Here is a 20,081-nt window from a genome sequence, read left to right on the forward strand (position 1 = left end):
TGTACACATTCCATACAAGTTTTAGCATATTATCTAACATTTATACTTTAATAATACTCAAAAGTACTATTATATTAAATTTCTATAACAATTTCAGCATATCTTGTAATTCCTGGTTCAATAGTATCGGTACCCATACCATGGTATCGATATTTCTATAGTATGGTACCGATACTTTCTTTCAGTAATGATACCATTTCAGTATTTTGGAATTCATGGTATTGATACCTTTCTCTTAGTATCGATACTCACATTTGTATTGATACTAATTACATTAGTATCGATATCGCACATCTGATTTCCCTAAAATTAAGCATATAGTATCAGTACTATTCTTCCAGTACTGATACCCTTACCTAGATTTTCCATTTTTCAGCCCGATTCTTTCCCAAACTTGGTCAAATTTCCTTATGTTTACCCCCCCAACGATACTACTAAACTTTTCTTTACTTATCCCTACTAACTTCCATTCATTTAGCTTCTTTAAACATCCAAAATCTCCTAAGAACATTTCCATTTAAGAATTATACCATTTTTTCTAGCACATTTTTAATCTCATCCAATGCTTCTAATCTCTTATTTACTTCTTTGACAAGTTCAATACGCTAGTAAACATCAATAAAAACTCATATTCTAACATATCATTCAAAAACCCATTTTCTTAAATCTCAAATATTTCATCCATCTCCTAGTTTTAATCTTATTTAACCCTTCCTTAAGCTTACATATCACTTAAGGTTGCAAGAACAAACCAGAATCGAAAGGAAAAACTAGTTTGATGAAGCTTACCTTATCTATGTAGGAGAACACATAAACACATTAAAGAACAAGAGAAGATAGCTAAGGTAATAACACTTTTCCATTTTCCCCCTTTACTTTACTTTAATACCCTAACTCATTTCCCCTTTAAAGGACCAAAATACCCCTTTCATTATTTCATTCTTAGAAATTGGTCTTAACAAAAAAAATTCTAAATTATTTTCTTATACTTTATCATTTATTAAATAAATCCTCAAATTTTAAATCTTTTCAATAAAGTCACCGGCCTAATATTTGGGGTATTACACATATAATCGAAATGATAAGAGATGTCGCATGCTAACTTGTTGAACCTTTAATTAAACTCATTATAGTTCAATTTATTTCTTTAGATTTAAAACTCATCGATATGGACCGAAATGCAATATATAAAAACAACTAAGGACACTAGGAACATTACATTAACTTCTTACATAAGTAAACAACCTAGATTGAATATATAGTGTAATAGCCTCAACTCGATTTAGTCAAAAATCGAACTATAAATATCACATTAACTTCTCATAACTTAGACTAAATTGAATCATAGTAGTCAAATACTCTTATAATCCACATTCATCAATTTAGTGATTAAATTATCAATTACATTAGGGTTTCAAAGCAATTAAGATCATCGAAATTAGTTTAGAATTCAACAATTTCAAATTAGGGTTTAAAAGTTTGAACTATATTAAAGTGTTGAATCTCTCTCTTTAAGTATTGAAACTCAATGTGAAGTTTTGAAACCTCCAAATTTTATGGAATATAAATATCAAAACTCCATTATCATGTTTTGAAACTTAGTACCCCGAAACACAAGTTAGGTTTAAGTAGTTGGCATCTATATAAATTTATGGGTATCGATAATGTATAAATACAATATTGATATATTAGATAGTATCAAAACTTATTTAAGATATAAAAACCTTAAATCATCTGTTGGATAACAATACCAAGATTTGGGTATCAATATGGATGAGGTAGTATTGGTATTCAGTCCCAGTATCTATACAAAATTAGCATATTGTAATCAAATTTTAATTCAAAGTATCTATATAAAAACCTTATTTAATATTTGTGTCAAATGCATCGAATAATCAAATTCAGTCTTAAAATATGCTTAAAACCCAATCAGACTTTACTTGGAACTTATACAACATATATCATAACAAATAACATTTCAAACATGCGTCAAATCATAAATTTCATCATGGGATTATCAGTGCACATAAGACATCAAAATCATACTATCACATAAATATCAATCAACAATTCATCATGAGTTATGCATGATCTCATGTTAGACTCAACTTGTTTAAAATGGATTGATGCTTGGTCAAATGCTTATTACTTTAACACCAGAACATTCTAAATCTTTAAAGGAACATGTCACTTAAAGAGCTGCTTAGCATGGTTTAAACAAAAGAACTAAATCAATTCAAATATAACTCAAAACGCTATTTAAAAACAAATTAAAAAAAATCATATACATAGCCATCATACGAGGAATTTATTGAAAGAACCATTACACTAAAGTATAATGATGACTTACAACCCACTAGATGTAGTAGGTTGGGGTTTTCAGAAATTAAAATGGTGTTGTTAGAGCTATCTTCTCAGGATCAGTGGTCGATCTCGATCCGGAATTTGCAGGCCTGGTTGCTCTCAAATTCCCATTACAGGTTTTCTTCGAAGCAGATTGGAAAGTACTTTTACGTACGTCCCAAGGATTCATATCGCCAGGTTGTTGACTGAAAGTTCAAATGGTGTAGGTAGTTAATAAGGAGGTCTTGGAAGTGGTGGCATTCTCTTTTTTTATCACGTACCTATTTCAACTTTCCCATGGTGGTCGTTTTTGTTAAAGTTGGCTAGTTCTGATCGAAGTCCTTCATAGGCTGTTGGTTTCAAAGTGTTAGTGTAATGTTTTCTCTTATTTTGTTTATAGTGCCACCTGGGAGCAGTGTGCTGTTTAGACTTTAATGTTTTGTTCGTAGTCGTTTGGATTATTTTGCATTTTTGTAAGTTTGGTTTTGAGGCGTAGTCTCCAGGGAGTGTCTTGCATTGTTGGGTGTTTCTTTTTCGCTTGAGTTCTTTGAGATGTTTTCTTCTTCTTTGTCAAGTTGAGTGTACTCTTTTCCTTTAATTAGCTTTAGGAAAGTTTTTAACGAGACATTCTACCTGGATCTTGATTTTATAATTTTATAATAAAATCTTTTTGCTGAGCAAAAAGAACAAATAAATAATATTTTGCTTAGTGAAGTAGCCTTGACCATGAAATCTAATGGATGGCATTTCTAAGATCATGACTTAATAACAAACAATGACATTGACAATGGCAATAACAATAGTAATAGTAATGAAATGTCAATAATATTAAAATCGATATCAGTCTAATGGTATTCTTTCGATAAACGAATACATGAATCTCTTACGTCACTGTGAATAGTACAAAAGCACATTAATATGGTGAATCATCCAACACTAACGAGGACATAAGTCTACTCAAACAAGAACATCCCTCCACCACTAGTACGACCGAAGCTTATACAATACTCGTACAATCATTATGGACTTTATGACATGTCAATTATATTGAAGACTCGGCAAGGTAACATAGGTAATAAGTAGTCACAAAGTAATCACTAATCATTTTGCTAACTCTAGTGGCATTTCATAACTTACCATGGTACAATGTTGAGTTTTTAGCTGGAAGATTACAGTTGTACTACATAAGATATAGTCCAGACTAATATGTAAATGTTTATATAGATCATCTTCGTGATTAATAAAATATTTTATAAGAGTCAAATTATCTCGATTGAGTATCGGGTGTTATACTCTACTATGGTAGTGGGTCGTTCGTAATGTTTGATTTTTGCTTATGAATAAAGGTTTTTCATTTATGTCCATCTTTTGACCCGATCCTTGAATGTAATATTTCCTGTCTATGTAAGGCTATCGGACCGAGTAAAGTTGTTTCACTTGGGAAGCATAAGATCATTATTGCCAAAATGTTTACATAGTGGTTGACTCTAATAAAAGAAATGGGATTCTATTAATATATTTTTATAAAATGTTTTATAATTTATATTATAATTAATATAAATTTATAATTATAAATATGATTATTTTTAATTATAGTTAAAATTAAATATTATCAATCATATATAAAATGTTCTATAATTTATGTTTTAAGTAATATGTCAAATGGAACCGCCGACAACACCGGTTTTAATGTTGGTTGATGCCCGCCAGTAATCTTTTTTTCTTTGTTTTTTTTAATTCTTTTTAATAAGAATAATAATGTATTTGTGACATATTCTTTGCAGTGATGGCACGTTTTTATCTCTGTCTTTATGACATATTTTTCTTTGCCTTTTGGTAGCTTACGGTTTTTTATCGTTGTTTTGTTTATCTTTTTTCTCAGGGTTGGATTTGACGTATTCGCGACTGATCAAGAAGACGCTTATTTGTTATCATGATGATCTTCCCTGCTTTGGACCTTCGGATTGATTTGGATACACATTTTGCGTTCGTGGATAGTTTTCTCACGTCGCTTGACTCTGATTTACGATTTGTCGGTAGTTTTCAGTATCTTCATCACCTTTTGTGGTTCATTTACAGATGCAATTAGATTTGTTCGTATTTTTATTTTATTCGAGTTATTTGGTTATGTTTTTTAACATTTTCCTTCTTTGGTTCTTATGTGATATAGGTTGCTAGCTTTTATCTCAATGGTAATAGGAAAATGTCATAATTATATTTTAGTTTTATGATTATGCTGGTAAATTTTCATTGTACTTTCTATTTTTAATAAAACAATATACTTTTTATATAAAAAAAACTAATATGTCAAATGTTTGAATCCCTTTTAATGTATATTTAACTTAATTTTATTTCATTAATAAGTTATGCCATGTGCCATCATCTTATTAGAGAGTATTAATTTATTAAAAAAATAATACGTGAACGGTTAATATGAAAAGAAAATTTACGTGAAAAACAAAATAAATAAATATGCTATTATTTTCGTTAGTTCTAAACGAATAATGATTAAAATAAAAAAAAAATAATATTAATAACACCTTTATGAAAAGAAATCGATAATCAAAATAGATAAATGATAATGATTTGGTGATCAATAAAATCAATGATCTTAAATACTTCATATACAAATTCTGATAAAAAAATAATTGAAGTACTGATCGAGAAAAGGGTTGGCAATTGGAAACTACAAGTACAACTATTAACTTGCTGCTCGAAATATTTGAAAGGGACAGTGACGTAATTTTCAGGAAACATAATGGTCTGATTGGAAATATATATTTTTTTAAAAAGGACATGACGTGAAAATGAGAAACAGGGATTTAAATATTCTGTTGCTTGGCTACATGATACTTCCTTTTTTCCTTTTCACCACCACTGGCTGAGGTTGCGTCTTGGGCTCTAAATTATCCCCCCCCCCCCCACAATTTTATTTATTTCCATAAATATGTATTTTAGGATAAACTATGTATTTAGTTCCTTAACTATTTGTGTAGTTTCGTTTTGATCAATCAATTATTTTATTTTTCAAAATTATGCTTAACATTATATTTTAATTTAATTTTGGTTATTCACCGTTAAAATATTAATAGTGATGTTGATGTATCACCATAAGATAATATCTCATCATCATTAGAAAAATTAAAAAAAAATTTCTATAAACTTTTTATCTATATATTATTAAAATACAACTAAAATATAATATTAGACATGATTCTAAAAAAATAGTTGAGTAGTTAATAAAACATTACAAATAATTAATTGACTAAATATGTAAATTTACCTTAACTTTTAAATATTTTTTTTAGTTATTTACCTGCCTTCCCCTTGCCCTATAAAGAAGAACTGTAGGAAAACTGGTATTTTCTTTTATTATTTCTTTCTTTTATAAAATTCAATTTCTCCTTCAATGACTAGCATTGTTAAACTCTCCCATTTTCTTTTAATGCTCAAAATTTCACTTGATTATTGTTTTGCCACTTTGGGACTTTCTCCATTTTAGCTGATCTGGGTATAGGGTTGTGACTTGTGATGATTTTAGCACTTTTTTGTTTAAAGAATCTTGAAGTTGTAATAGTGAACAGCTTTGGTATTAGGGAAGAAGATTGCATTCTCTTTTTACTATCATTTCTTTGATGATGGGATTAGTGGTGAAGTAGGAAGAGGAAGTTGCCCGTTTGACCAGAGAAAGACATCATATAAAGCAAACGACAAGCAAAAGCAAAAGAATAGGGAAGAAAAGATGTCCCCTTTGATTGCCATTGTGCCATCTGATTTGTCAATGAAAGACAAAAGGTGTGATGTAAAACTAAACCCTTCATTCCCGGGTAGTTCTGCGGTGCGGCGCCTAAAAAACGGCTAATATACGGCGTGACCGGTTAAATAAGTGACTGGTTAAAATTTATACCGGTTATGTTATATTATTTAACCGAAAATATTATAAAGTACAATAACATACTAGGTAGCGCTTATATAATGTAATAGGTAGTGCTTATATTTACCTAATTTATAAGTAAACCGGTATTTATACCGATAGTATTACAAATTTACCTATTACATTATATTATATTGAAAGTGTTCATACTTTTTATAAAAAGGATCGATACTTCTTTTAAAGTTATGTAATTTATGTTTCAATTTTTTGAATAGTGTTTCATGTTTTCCACCTACAATATTAATTTAATAATTTCATTTGCACAAAAAATTATTTGATTATTGATATTTATAAAATATTATTTAGAATTTTAATTTAATAATAATATATCGTAACGTAAAAAATAAATCATTAGACGCCTATAATTACTAAATTAAAATCTTAAAACTCACTCAAAGATAACCTTAAATTAATGTTTTCAACAGTGAAAAAAGTATGGACACTTTTATAAAAAGGATAGACACTTTACAATAAACCACTACCTATTACATTATATAAACGATACCTATTACATTATATAAGCGCTACCTATTACATCATATTTTTACCTATTATATTGAAAGTGTCCATACTTTTTATAAAAATGATCGATACTTCTTTTAAAGTTATGTAATTTATGTTTCAATTTTTTTTAATAGTGTTTCATGTTTTCCACCTACAATATTAATTTAATAATTTCATTTGCACAAAAAATTATTTGATTTTTTGATATTTTATAAAATATTTAGAATTTTTAATTTAACAACATTAAATATATCGTAACGTAAAAAATAAATCATTAGACGCCTATAATTACTAAATTAAAATCTTAAAACTCACTCAAAAGATAACCTTAAATTAATGTTTTCCACAGTGAAAAAAGTATGGACATTTTTATAAAAGGATAGACACTTTACAATATAACCACTACCTATTACATTATATAAACGATACCTATTACATTATATAAGCGCTACCTATTACATCATATTTTTACCTATTATTGAAAGTGTCCATACCTTTTATAAAAAGGATCGATACTTCTTTTAAAGTTATGTAATTTATGTTTCAATTTTTTTAATAGTGTTTCATGTTTTCCACCTACAATATTAATTTAATAATTTCATTTGCACAAAAAATTATTTGATTATTTGATATTTTATAAAATATTATTTAGAATTTTTAATTTAACAACATTAACCAAAGATAATATAAATATGTAATATATATGTTTATTGTTTTTAATTTAATAATAATATATACAACATCAAACACATTCCAAGCTATAAATTACAAGCTAAGGACACTTGAAGAAGCAAGAGAACAACTATCCAAGCAATCAAAAACGAGAAAATCCCAACATGATAACAACTGAACATATCATATCAATGTTCAAAATCAAGTTGTAGATTTTGATTTCCTTTTGCTTGGCATCATATGAGATTTGAATTTTGATTTCCTTTTGCTTGGCACCATATGAGCTTTGGATTTTGATGAGCATCGGAAGTATTTCAGACTTATGATTGGGTGGTACTCAGAAGCATTTCGGACTTAGATTTTAGTTGCTATTTGTTTACCACCCAGATCATACGCTCGAAACGTTTCTGACGCTTTAAAGTTGACCAAAAAATACAATGGTCTGGATTTCCCTCGCGTTTAAACGTTAGAAAAAAACAATGGAAATTAGGAATAATCAATGATAACATGCATATTGGCTTGGGCTAATATTTATAGTGGAGCCGAATATATATTGAAATTCAAACTCAAATTGAAATTTAAATTCAAACTCCAATTACATATGAAATGAATTTGAAATGCAGTGTTAAATTGAACATGAAAATTGCATAATTGATTCATACTGTTCAAGTAACATGCTTTATGAACCATCAAGCTAAAAGACAATATTGATTGAGTTCAAAGCTGAGTTGTGAGTTGATGGAGTTGTCACACTTGTCACATGGTTGGAATAAGTAATTTGATGTAATAATTTTATTTGCACAAAAAATATTTGATTGTTTTGATATTTATAAAATAATATTTAGAATTTTTAATTTAATAATAATATATATCGTAACGTAAAAAATAAATCATTAGACGCCTATAATTACTAAATTAATATCTTAAAACTCACTCAAAAGATAACCTTAAATTAATGTTTTCCACAGTGAAAAAAGTATGGACACTTTTATAAAAAGGATAGATACTTTACAATATATTATATAAGCGCTACCTATTACATATATAAACGATACCTATTACATTATATACTTGTAGTTATTGTACATACCTAAATATGTACTGCGAATTTAATGTTGTACCCACCCTTTAACTACCACTACCAATGCCACATCATAGTGAAAGCAGCACGACTGAAACATATTCAAAATGAACATTTGCTTACATCTCCATCAACTCCTGGAGCACTGAACTTGCACAACAAAATTTTTGCCATGGATAATACTGATGTAGACAATGTTAAGCCAACCGAGGAATGCCATGAAGTACATATGTTGATGAATCTGACAGATTGGTTGGTCAGCTCTTCTGTTCACGTGATCAAGCTTGGCACTTTTACAAGGGATTCGCACGGGAACATGGGTTTAGTGCACGTAAGGGAACAACACGGCTTGACGTGGAAGGGGATGTGAAGACACAAGAATTTGTTGTTCCAAAGAAGGGTTTCGAGTATCAAAAGTCAATACTGTTGATCGCCAACGTGCTCATACGCCAGTCACAAGAACAGGATGTAAGGCTAGAGTCGTAGTTACAGCAACAAATACAAACGATCAGTGGGTTATAAGTAAGTCTGATCAGAAACATAATCATGCATTGTGCACATCTGCTATGACACCATTTATGCGTTCTAATAGAGCTGTAAGTAAGGCTGATATCGATGAGGCAACAACATTGAAAGAGGTCGGTGTTGGCACGTCACAAGTAATGAACTATTTAACGCAGCAGGCAGGGGGCTATCATAATGTTGGATTTACACATAAAGACCTCTACAATGCACTTCAAAGAGGTAAAGCAAAGGAAATCGTCGATGGGGATGTGAATGCGCTTTTTGCCTACTTTGATTATAAGAAACATGATGATCCCGGGTTTTTTATGACATACTCGGTAGACGAATCGGGGGCATTGTATAATCTTATTTGGTCGGATTCTACATCGAGATCGGATTACACATGCTTCGGTGATGTAATTGCGTTCGACACAACGTACAAAGATAATTTGTATGGTCGACCAATTATGCCTATTGTTGGTGTCAATCATCACCATAACACAATTGTGTTTGCCACTGCCATAATCGCTGACGAGACGTCTCAATCTTTCGAGTGGGTGCTACAGAATTTTTTAGAAGCCATGATGAATAAATCACCTATTTCTGTTGTAACCGATGGGGATAGGGCAATGCAGAGGGCTATCAAATCTGTTATCCCTTATGCTAAGCACAGATTATGTTCTTGGCATCTTTCTCGCAATGCACAAGCTAACATTGGTGACCCAAAGTTTACAGCAGCATTCTCAAAATGCATGGCTTCCTGTGGACAACCAAGGAATTTGATATTCAATGGCGTTCGATTGTTTCAGAATTCAACGTCCACAAGCATCCATGGGTGATTGAGAAGGGAAATACACGACACTTATGGGCACAAGCATATATAACCGGTCATTTCTTTGCCAATATTCGCTCAACACAAAGGTGCGAGTCTATGAATGCTTCACTAGCTATTGCACTGAAACACAAGAAGACATATTTAGATGTTGTTCGTGCAATTGAAGATGGAATTAGTAGAATGCGTATGAACGAGTTGAAAGCGGATTACTTAAGTTCCCATACTAAGCCCTTCCAGATCACAAACTGGTCGACCTTGAAAGCCATGCCGCTGCGATTTTTACCCGCGAATCTTTTCGTCTGTTCCAAGATGAACTTATACGGGAGACATTGTACCGGATTGAGGCAGAGATTAAGTCCTTATCAGATGAATGTCAACATTATATTTTGTCAAAGTACGCAGAAAAAAATAGGAAATTTGAAATTAGTTTTGATTCTCGTACGAAAACTCTAATTTGCTCCTGCAAAAATTCGAGACCGTTGGACTTCCGTGTCGCCATCAACTTCACATTTTGAAGCAATTGGACTACACATATTTGCCCGGGAATTTGATTCAAAGTAGGTGGACTAATGATGCGAAGGCTTCTGCACCCAGCTATGTTGATTTGAATGTGTCTCCAGAAGTGATGCAAATGGCAAGGTTCGCTGCTCTACGTTCAACGTCAAGTAGGTTATGCTACATTGCATCAAAGACAGACGAGTCTTTCAAAACCGCAAGAGATGAGATGAAAACCTAATAGAAGAATTAGAAAACTCGTTTGGTTTGAATCATTCAGTCAACCAGAGCATTGTAGTAAACAATGTTCGTGACCCTCAACGAAAACAACGCAAGCGAAAAGAAGTGCCGAAGAACAAGGTCGAGAAGAAAATTAGGCGATGTGGGTACTGCAACGGTGAGGGGCATAACAAACTAACATGTCCTCAAGTCAAGCTCAGTTTGAGTACAAGCACACAGCCTACATCAACTGATTTTTTCGAAGACGGAATGGAATGACAACGATCTCCATATAATATATCGTAAGTATCAACATGACTCCTATTGTATGTACATATAAATATTTTGAATGAAGGAAGAAAAACCGCGTTACTTAAAATTACCGACACTTTTTAAATGGTATCGACACATTTTAGGTTGTAGACATATTCGCGCATAAAACCGGTATATTTATACCGGTTATATTACAAAATTATCTATTACATTATAATTATGGGTTCCGATGTGTAAATGTCGACACTTTTTTAAATCGTATCGACACATTTTTCTTCCAATATGGACATAAAGTACCGACACAATATTAAAAAGTGTCGATATAGGTTGTAGACCTATTCGCTCATACAACCGGTATATTATACCTATTATATTACAAAATTATCTATTACATTATAATTATGGGTTCCGATGTGTAAATGTCGACACTTTTTTAAATCGTATCGACACATTTTTCTTCCAATATGGACATAAAGTACCGACACAATATTAAAAAGTGTCGATATAGGTTGTAGACCTATTCGCTCATACAACCGGTATATTTATACCTGTTATATTACAAAATTATCTATTACATTATAATTATGGGTTCCGATGTGTAAATGTCGACACTTTTTTAAATCGTATCGACACATTTTTCTTCCAATATGGACATAAAGTATCGACACAATATTAAAAAGTGTCGATATAGGTTGTAGACCTATTCGCTCATACAACCGGTATATTATACCTGTTATATTACAAAATTATCTATTACATTATAATTATGGGTTCCGATGTGTAAATGTCGACACTTTTTAAATCGTATCGACACATTTTTCTTCCAATATGGACATAAAGTACCGACACAATATTAAAATGTGTCGATATAGGTTGTAGACCTATTCGCGCATAAAACCGGTATATTTATACCTGTTATATTACAAAATTATCTATTACATTATAATTATGGGTTCCGATGTGTAAATGTCGACACTTTTTTAAATCGTATCGACACATTTTTCTTCCAATATGGACATAAAGTACCGACACAATATTAAAAGTGTCGATATAGGTGTAGACCTATTCGCGCATAAAACCGGTATATTTATACCTGTTATATTACAAAATTATCTATTACATTATAATTATGGGTTCCGATGTGTAAATGTCGACACTTTTCAAATCGTATCGACACATTTTCTTCCAATATGGACATAAAGTACCGACACAATATTAAAAAGTGTCGATATAAGTTGTAGACCTATTCGTGCATAAAACCGGTATATTTATACCGGTTATATTGCAAATTTACCTATTTTATTATAATATGTTGAAAGTGTCCATACTTTTTATAAAAGGATCGATACTTTTTTTAAAGATATGTAATTTATGTTTCAATATTTTTTAAGTATGTTTCATGTTTTCCACCTACAATATTAATTTAATAATTTCATTTGCACAAAAAATTAGTTGATTGTTTTGATATTTTATAAAATAATATTAAGAATTTTTAATTTAATAATAATATATACCGTAACGTAAAAAATAAATAATTAGACGCCTATAATTACTAAATTAATATCTTAAAACTCACTCAAAAGATAACCTTAAATTAATGTTTTCCACAGTGGAAAAAGTATAGACACTTTTATAAAAAGGATAGATACTTTACAATATATTAAAAAGTATAGACACTCAAATGTATATGTACACATAGAAGCAAATATGGAATAATTAATGAAAATATACACACCATATATCACACCAAAATATAAATACACAAGAATGTTTAAATAATGTACCGACAAACAAAATTAATCCGATGGAAAAGGGTTGTTTCTAACGAAGTCCGGAACATTAGAGGCCTTCAACAAATTTTCCAAATACTCTCGTATGTTTCCGCCTTTTTCTGAGGACATACATAAATAATTTCAATTATCAAACTAATGAGGTGCAATTTTACTAACAATAAATTAAATTCGCATAAGCATGAATAAATTTGTGTCATACCTAGAGCTTTGTCGTTCGAATGGGAAGCAGCGTCAAAGGTATGTGGACATATGTAATTGTATTTCTATATAAACACATAAGTTGTTTGGATCATCAATGTCTGAACACCTGTTCAACTGGAAAAACATATTGCATAAATGCAACTTACCGGATTATAAATCATTTTTTCCGCTGAATCATCGACCAAAAGTGTATTTAGCTCGTTAAAATCTGGACACGCGTTCCAAACATCATTGAGATCTTTACAGTAGGTAACAGAATCGTATGTTTTGCATTTTTTTTGATCCTGTTCACAACAGTCGAACATAAATATGTAGGAATCATAGACAACGAAAAGTCAGCAAACTGTAATGACATTCATCTTACCCACACGAATAGAAAATGCTCGGAAAATACAGGTAGTTTCTCAAGTACACGGTCGACGTTATGCCTGAGATTGTAATCAAGTTTGAATGTTAACATTCAAATGTGTATTAACGATTTTGACTACAGTAATTCAATTGCCTCAAACATGTTCTAACCTCATCTTTGAAGACCAAAGGGCAACAACAAAATTGTCGACACAAAATTGCATAAATTCAAATAATCCTCTTCTGAGGACAACATCTACAACATGAAGAAAATGAGATTAAAGTTCTACGCTTATATGTTAAAATAATGGATACAAAAGAATAGAATTAAAACCTGCCGGCAGTCTTGGGATGTAGGCAAGGACACCATTGAGATCAAAAAATAAAAGTTTTCTTGAAGGCGGCGTTGCAGACACGATATACTTGTTTGGATCATCATCTTCATCATCATCATCGTCATCATCTTCATCGCCAGCTTCATCGTCATCATCATCGTCATCTTCATCGTCAGCTTCATCTTCTGCGATCGCTTGGTTGTCCACATCTGTTAAAAGAAAATAAAATAAAGTTCAGAACGTGTAAATGTTAAGAAACATAGATAATGAATTACCTAACTCGTTTGATGTCGTTGACGTAATTCGTTACGCAACATGGAGACTTCACGTTGCAATGATGAAATATTGGATCGCATTCCACTCACAAGGGAATCAATATGCTCCCGAAAATTGACCATGTATTCCATCACGGTCTTAATTGTGACATCCTCTGCAACTGGAGCTTCTTCCATCATTGCGTCTCCACTTGGTTGCTCTTCTTCATGGCCAACGGGGTCCATTTCCTCCCTCTCTTGATCTAATCCGACCTCCTTGACACGCTTCCAACCAGGTTTTTCAACAAAATCATATCCCGCTTTTTTAATAAATACCATGTCAATCTTGCGGGTTAATCGAACAGGGGCGTCATGCGAAAAATCAACTTCCTTCTTCTTCAACAGATGGGTGATGACACATCCATATGGTAGTGTAGTTGAAATTGTTGCTCCCTTTGTGACCATATATACAATTGTATTAAATATGAGTTTTGCAATGTTTGGAGCCGTTTTGGATTTATACTTTGCTATCCACCAATAATCGCTGTCTCGAAGCGTTGAATGTTTTCCCCCACTAGGCCGGATATACCATGTGAGCATTTTGTGAAACACTCTCGACTCTACATCGAGGTGAATTGGGCTATTTCTAGTAACCCGTTTAATTGTAGACCAATCTACACCATTTTCATCTGAATCCCCTGTATTCGCTACACCTAAACCCTCCGCAATAGTTTCTGGAGATATATATATATCCTTCCCCATGACATGTGTATTAATTCCTATTATATTAGTCTTATTAGGCTCGTGCTGTAAGGAAGCATTGTTGTAGAAGACTCTAACTAGGTTGGGATAATATCTTGGTTCTACACCAAGGAATTCAAGCCAACCCAAGATGTAAATGTGGATTTAAAACTAAATGCATATTTATCATCAAACAAGAAACCCAGGTCAATGACACGTTCGGGACGAATCTTCCTTACTTTAAAACTCGTCTGCCATCTTTGTTTCTCCATGTCGGATCTAAAGTTCAGAGTTTCGAAGGACCTGATTTCCTCAGAAGAATCGTTTGTTACAGAAGGAGGTGGTTGAGAAGAACTGGGTTGAGAAGAGCTTTGAGAAAGACCTCGCTTCTGACGCTGACGTTTTGGAGCCATTTGGTTGGATGCTACCCCTATTACAATGGAACACAAACACATTCAGGATAAAAACCCCAATATAGAAATCAATCAAACCCATAAAATATCGATAAATTTACCTGAATATCTGGTCGTCACTTATGATAACGGTAGAAGAAAGAGGAAGATCTGCCTGCTTGCCTTTATGTTTAGGGTTTCTCGATTAAGAGTACTATATATCGTAAACGGTGGAAACACTTGATATTTAAATTAGTATCGACACAAACTATATTAGTGTCGACACATTATTTAGACATATTCTCACATAAAACCGGTATAATTGTACCGGTTAGATTAAAAAATTACATATTACATTATACTTTTGGGTTCGATGATTTTGGGATCGACACTTTTTATATACGGATCGACACTTTATGGTGCACCCTGTTTTCCATTCATATTTAAATTAGTATCGACACAAACTATATTAGTGTCGACACATTATTTAGACATATTCTCACATAAAACCGGTATAATTGTACCGGTTAGATTGAAAAATTACATATTACATTATACTTTTGGGTTCGATGATGTTGGGATTGACACTTTTTATATATGGATCGACACTTTATGGTGCACCCTGTTTTCCATTCATATTTAAATTAGTATCGACACAAACTATATTAGTGTCGACACATTATTTAGACATATTCTCACATAAAACCGGTATAATTGTACCGGTTAGATTGAAAAATTACATATTACATTATAATTTTGGGTTCGATGATTTTGGGATCGACACTTTTTATATATGGATCGACACTTTATGGTGCACCCTGTTTTCCATTCATTCTGGAAATAAATATCGACACAAACTATATTAGTGTCGACACATTATTTAGACATATTCTCACATAAAACCGGCATAATTGTACCGGTTAGATTGAAAAATTACATATTACATTATACTTTTGGGTTCGATGATTTTGGGATCGACACTTTTTATATATGGATCGACACTTTATGGGTGCACCCTGTTTTCCATTCATTCTGGAAATAAATATTGACACAAACTATATTAGTGTCGACACATTATTTAGACATATTCTCACATAAAACCGGTATAATTGTACCGGTTAGATTGAAAAATTACATATTACATTATACTTTTGGGTTCGATGATTTTGGGATCGACACTTTTTATATATGGATCGACACTTTATGGTGCACCCTGTTTTCCATTCATTCTGGAAAAAAAAATATCGACACAAACTATATTAGTGTCGACACATTATTTAGACATATTCTCACATAAAACCGGTATAATTGTACCGGTTAGATTGAAAAATTACATCCTTTTGGCCATATTGTAAATTTTCCTTTTACTTCCAAGTATCAACATGACCCTTAATGTGTATAAGAAACATGTACAACAACATACTGCTAACTTTTCTCATCTCATTCATAATTATATTCACATACGAAATATAAATCGTATACAAAATTATAAATCTTATACAAAATTAACCCTACATTTACATCATTGCATTCTTTTGTTATTCTTATGTAATATTGCAGCTTTTGTTATCTCCTGTCTTCGTTCATTTTGATTGTGGCTTACGAGATCGTTTAATACTCGCGATCGATCCCAGTCTCCAACAACCTATATTCAAATTGTCAGAACGTTAAGTATTGTCAACTACAGCATTCAATATACGACTTTTAACAATTTTACCACAAACGATTTTTCTATCCACTTACAAAATCACCAGTTGCCCCTGTAGAACCGATCGATTCCATCCACATCATCACATACATGCCGCAATCATATCTGTTACAAAATTTGAAAACCACACATGTCAATTATGATGAATACTGCATAAATTAAGCTTTCTATTTGTGATAACATCTCATACCCATTCAATTGCTTATTCTTCTTATGCTCCACAAATTTGAAATTTTTCAAGGGATACTTTCCTAGAGATCCACAGGACTCAACCCAAATGCGTTTCTTATTATAAGAATCTAATATTTTAATCTGCATTAAAATAGAAGAAGTTATGCACCAAAACAATTATGCATTATAATTTACATAATGTCCTTTCATACATACATACATACCAATCTCTTAGCATCCTTCACTCTCTGTTTAGCTGCTTCAGTTGTAAACATACTATCATATATTGTTACAACATGATCTACCATATCCAACACCAACAGATACCAATGTGAATTATGGTAGTTTATTGTGATCATGATCTGCAACAAATTTCACACCCAATTTGACAAAATTCAACATTCTATATCCGAAAACATCATTTGCAATTGGTATGGTGTCTTACCTTCTCACAGTCGGTGAATTTCACATAGTTATCCAATATGACACCCCAGAAGGTAGAAATACTCTCAACACTTTCTTTGTTGTTGGCTTCCAACGCCTGTTGCTGTAATTACGCAACAAACATTATTAATTTACCGTCTATAACACTACTTTTCAATATTTATTAATTTAACTCACCACTAAGAGGTATGGAAGGTAGCCAATCCTCCGGAGTGACTTTTGAGAATCGTAGCATATGGTCCAGGCGAGCAAATCGATAACCTAACAAAATTAATTACACAATCAGAACATATTCAATAAGTTTTAACATTTTCTACTTTCTACTTACCACACCGCCAACCCATTCCGTAGGCTTCAACGTTGCAACGTCGTATACAGTAGCGAATTGATTTCCCATTGATATTACAGAATATCTGTATGAATCATTAGGATTAATATGTTGTCATGAAATATTTAAATATCACTCACAAACAATATATTTCACTTACCCCGATTCTAACTCGCTATTCCATAAATAATCACAAATTGCAGCTTCGATGTCATCAATTCCGCTTGGAATATCCGCTTTTTCAACCTACAATTTTGCATACAAATTTTTGTCACAACAACATAATAAAAATCAAATTAAGTATTCTTTTATTAAACTTACCTTCTGCTTCTTCTTCTGGGGTGCAGGACATTCCGAATCCAAAACTGCTGCTATAACACTCTCCGGTGTATAAATGACATCGACTTCCTTCCTCCTCATTTCTTCCATCTCTTCTTCTTCCTCCTCCCTCTTTTCTTCTTCATATTTTTTCAGTTCATCGTACTTTTTTCTACATAGCTCTTCATCTCTTTTATTTCACCCTTCAATTGAGCTCCTTCATCCGAGTATTTATCAACCACCCCCTTCACCCCCGTAAGTTCACTCCTCAAATCCACAACCTCCTTCACCACTCCCTCAAATTTTTCTCCCGTCACCATCTTAATATCACCCCTTAACACCCCAACTTCTTTCACCACTTCACCCCTCAACACCTCTACTTCTTTCACCACTCCATCTATTTTTCCTTCCACTACCCCTTATGCCTCTCGAGTGTATCTTCGACTCTCTCGAGTTTCTCTACGACTTGATCAAGTTTCTCTTCGACTCTTGATTGTCTTTGCATGATTTCAAATTGGATTTTTTTGATATCAGCCAATTCAGACATCAAAATGTCGAAGTTACTCTGTTTTGCTTCACCGTCGTCCCACTCACCGTCATCCCCCAATACAACCATCCCTCCTTTCTTCTCCTCTGCCTCCACTGCCTCCTCTACATCCTTGCCAATAACCTTCAAAATTAAATTACAATAGTAAGACATTGATTATATTCTTAATATTATTTAATTACATTTATTACCATTTCTTGCTTCTTCCCTCTATCCAACTTCAACTTCACCATCACTCTAACCACCTCTTCCTTCCCCCATGCACGGATGCGTGCCACTCCGGTTCTTTCATAAGCCGGCACTGCCTCACAGCCCGACCAAAAATCGAACAGTGCAACCTGCATTTATAATAAAATTTATATTTTTATATAAAAACACAAAAAAGTGATTCAACTCATTTACCTCTAAGATTGCTATGCACCCTTTGAGGTATCTCTGGCTGCCCTTTTTAAAGGTGATGATTGATTCAATCAATCTCGAATGGATATATTCAGCCCAATTGAATTCACCCTTCAAGCCTTCATCGCAAATGAGCTTCATATATTCCTTGTTCGTTGACGTATCACCCGTTGGACAAAGAAATATCCCGACAAGGTACAATAGAACTCGGGCCTTCAGCTCATCCTCCCAGTAAGATCCACTTTTGATATCCTCTTCAACTTCAGCATATGTCACCTTATGATTCAAACCATATTTGGAGGCAAGTGCTTTCCAGTTCTTACTCCTACAGACTTCTATAACACTTTTGCCTTTGTTTTGTACCCCCAATACGGCTGCAGCAGTCGATACCCCAGAGGGAATGAATAATCACCATACTTAGCCATACATTGACTGACGTCAAATTGTGCCATCAAGGATCGACACAATTCCCTCCGAATAGGTCGATCCCTTACTCCGATCAACGATCCAAAACCTATTTCTCCCAGCACATTCAACTGACCCTTCTCCTTAAGGTGTTTAATTAATAAATTCACCCTTTTAATGCTGCATCTTGTCGACACTTCCTACATTTTTTAACAATATATAATGTTATAGTTCTTATATATTTTGTATCAACGTATTTACAAGTTTAATGAATACCTTATTTTCATGTGCTTTCCTCCGTTCTTTGTATTCTTTACTATCATTCCTTGACTGTGTGATGTAAGGTTCCTTTTCAGCATCACTCATTGAATTCCATTTGGACCTCACATCTTTTTTCACCTAATATTAAACATAAACGTTTCTTAATCAATACATTAACACTAAATACTAATACTACTCAATGTCAATTTCATTTTACATACCGAACCGCTCTGTGTGCCATCTCCCTTCATCCTTTTGCATTCGGCCATACTGTTAACATTTAAAATTTGTAATCAATTTAAAGTTTATCGATACTTTAATCCAATTACCATTTCAACAATAATAACAAAAAGACATTGATACTTACTAGAAGTACATATATCCACCCTTTGGTTGCTTTCGAGTCTCGGCCTCAATTTCAAAGTCATCTGCTCCACCAACAATTTTCCAACCCATTGACTCCATTTTTCCTTCATATATCAGTTTACGCAAATCAAATTATTTTGTTACATACACTTTTCAATATACAAATATAGATAACTACTCTTGTGGTAAAACGGTTTTCTTCAAAAGAAT

Source organism: Hibiscus syriacus, unplaced genomic scaffold (genome assembly GCF_006381635.1).
Source record: "Hibiscus syriacus cultivar Baekdansim isolate YM2019G1 unplaced genomic scaffold, ASM638163v2 tig00110683_pilon, whole genome shotgun sequence".
NCBI classification, from domain to species: domain Eukaryota; kingdom Viridiplantae; phylum Streptophyta; class Magnoliopsida; order Malvales; family Malvaceae; genus Hibiscus; species Hibiscus syriacus.